The sequence below is a fragment of the Cupressus sempervirens genome, chromosome 8 (assembly GCF_028749045.1).
Source record: "Cupressus sempervirens isolate cs-2001-9-10 chromosome 8, ASM2874904v1, whole genome shotgun sequence".
Lineage (NCBI taxonomy): Eukaryota > Viridiplantae > Streptophyta > Pinopsida > Cupressales > Cupressaceae > Cupressus > Cupressus sempervirens.
In genome coordinates, this window is record NC_143125.1 from 33,140,380 (window position 1) to 33,143,741 (window position 3,362).

The window sequence follows — 3,362 nt, forward strand, 5'->3', positions numbered from 1 at the left end:
AGAAATATCCTCATCTTTCTACACTAGAAGGCTTAATCCACCTTGCTACCAAGCTGGCCATCCAACTCAAGTCTTTGGAGGTAGCTTGTGATAATTGGGATACAACTCTAAACATCATACTTGAGGTCCATCAATCATTTTGGTACAAATACACTATTAGTGTATAACCATTGACATAAGTTTCAAAAAGGGGGAGTAAGAGTAATGGGGAAGGAAGCAAGCAGAGAAAGAATGGAGGAAAACCCAAGGTAGAGTAAGTGAACAAAGTAATAAAATTGAACAATATCAGCTTAGAAAGAAACAATGACAAAGTAAAAAACAAAACAATTAGCTCAAGGGGAGTTATGAAATTTTGAGGTATGTTTGATAAGTAATGTTTTGCAAAATTTTGTTTTCAAATTTTGTATAGAAGTCAAACAGATATCTATGTTATGCTTGTAAGGATAAGATCATTAATGCATGACCAAGTGTTTTTGAAACTCATGTCAAATAGGGACATTGTTAATCTCATATTGATTTTGACAAGTGAGTTTCTATACACTTAAGTCATTTACTTAGTTTATGCTAAACAACTAACATATATCGAGCACAACATATAAGTTAGAGCATGCCAAGTAAACAATGAGTCTCGAGCCACTCATGTGCCAAGTCATTCAAGTGTTAAGTATATAGTATGTGCTGAGTGATTTAGATGTCAAGTAAGCAGTCAATGCCAAGTCATTTAGATGTGGAGTGACAATATTGAAGTTACAATTAGTGCCAAGCACCATGGACTTTAGATGCTAACACAATTTTGATGTAGTTGTTTGTATTGGCATGAACTACTACATAAACCATTTTTAAGCCAACTTAAGGATTGATTTACGATCTTTCATTGATAAGGATAAATCTTAACTATGAATCGCTATGTATTACATGCATCGAATAAGTAAAAGGGAAGGTTTAAGTGGAAATATGGGTGAATCATAGCTATTAATTCATACCTAATCCTATGTCACCCAGGTCTTCTTAAGAAAGACAAAACCCTAAAATGTTCTAAGAGTAGAGAAGGAGAGGTTATATGCGTAAACATGACATTCATGGTGACCAAGGTATTATGATTTGAGTTTTATTACAAAATCAATTAAAGGAGAACATAGGAAAGGAAACAATGGACAACAGAGAGACATCTGATCAGAAAGAATCAAGTACACATCAATATAGAGGTGATCTAATGTCAAGCAATAGAGTGCTAATCACAGGATCATTGTTGAGACATTCTAACAGGTGAATAAGTTAAATCTCTTAACAGAGTAGTCCTAATAGGCTATACTGAAATCCTCTAACAAGGTGCTTACTTAATTATGAGTTAAAGTCCTTTAATTAGGCACACTTCTAACAAGGTGTTGAAATCCTTTAATAGGGTAAGACCTAACAGTCTTTGTAAGCTTTTAATAGGGTAGACCTTTGATAGGGTAGATCATGTTTCATGATCAAATATTGTAACCTTCATTGGATATACTTTATTACTATAGTAGTGAATATTTGTGGGTGTCATTCCCACCCTAGTTTTACCTTCTCATTGGAGGGTTTCTGGGTAATCATATCTTATGTCTTACATGTGTGAATACTTACTTGTTTACATACTTTAGATGTATAAGCTTTATATGGTATTTTAGTTTACTTGTTGAATTGTGAGATGGATGTATGGTGAATGTTTTTATAGGTAAAAGTATAAAGTAATGATTCACCACCCCCCCCCCCCCCCCCCTCCCCCCCCCGCCCACCAAGAGTTTACATTTCCTACTGTAATTCCAACACAAAATAGAGTCTTCAAAACAATTTGTTCCCATACATGCACACTTGAACTATTATGATATCAAAGATATACAAATTCATACTTGTTCAAAACCAACAATCAAATGCAAATCAGACAACCAAAATGAATGACACAAGGAAGAATATAGTTCACTTATATAGCATTCATAGGTCAAAAGAGGTACAACCATGCAAGTTGCAAACAGCCATAAAATATTGAAGAGAGGCAAATGAATCTTGCACAGTTCATCAATGGCTGAAAGAGATAAAATAGAATGTCATTAGGTCTAAAGGAAAAGGGGATTTATAGTGATCTTGTAGAGTAATATCAGAGAGACAAAGAAGATTTGACCCTAATCAAGAATTACAACTTTTCTTTTATACTACAAGCATAATTGAGATATTTTTGACTAAAATTTACCCCACAACCATTGCCATTAGGTGATCAGAAAATAATCAAGGTGATCTAATGATAGATTTGATTCAACATACTTCCAAAGATGTGAAAATCATGGAAAACCTGACTAGAACAACCTTGAAGTGATAGAAATGACACCAATCAATGCCAGAATCCCTCATATGGATAATCAAATGGTAGAAAGAATGTCCTTTCATTATTTCTAGCACATCAATAACTCTAGGGTGGTTGGGATCAACTATAAATATTAGACCACACAAGAAAACCCTATCTTTCTCCTTACCATCTTAACAAATTAGCAAAATCAATAGTCAAATCAGGTCAAGCAACCAGAGAGCACCACATGGACCAGTAATATTATTTCATCTTGTCAGCTTGTGAAATCCTCATGAGTTTGACTGCTAAATCACCTTAATTGTGCCACCCTTTCTTTATGTTCACTATTAACTATTTTTAGCTAACTCTTTGTGAACTATGGACCATATGGATACGTTTCCTCATGGTGCTTTCCTACATTGTCTAAAGATTGGGCAAGTCCATACTGTGAAAAAATGATGATTGTCGATCTAAGAAGATTGACGATCATAAAAAACCTCACTTATTACTGCACTTTCTTTTGACTTTTTTAGGCCCATTGGACACTCAACATCCACCTTAGCATACACATAGTCCTCTGACCAATCAAAACCTGTTGACCTACCATGTTGCTCTGACATATCTGCACTAGTCTAACAAGCTCAACCTTTGTGGCTAGCAAGAGGGAATGACATCATACAATCCACATGTTAGAACATCACTTTGTCACATTATCTAAAGGCCTTGCATCTTCAGAAAGGGAGAAAGTGATGGTGTCATGTCCCCTTTTCAAATAATTAAAAATAATAATCTTTTCTAAGGCAGGCAGGCCCAAAAAGGTGAAGTTTCAGAAAAAGGGGATAATCTTTGGAAGCTAATGGACTAATAAATGAAAATTATTATTAAAATATGTTTTATTAACCCCTCTTGGACGTGAGTTAGGGTTATGCCCTCTTTTAAGGAGTTTGGAGGCATTTTGGGCTCATTCTAGAACTTGATTTTTGCTCATTTCTTTGTTGTTCTTTAGAGGCTGCCAAACCTATGGAGAAGGAGACCCAAGAACGGGAATTTT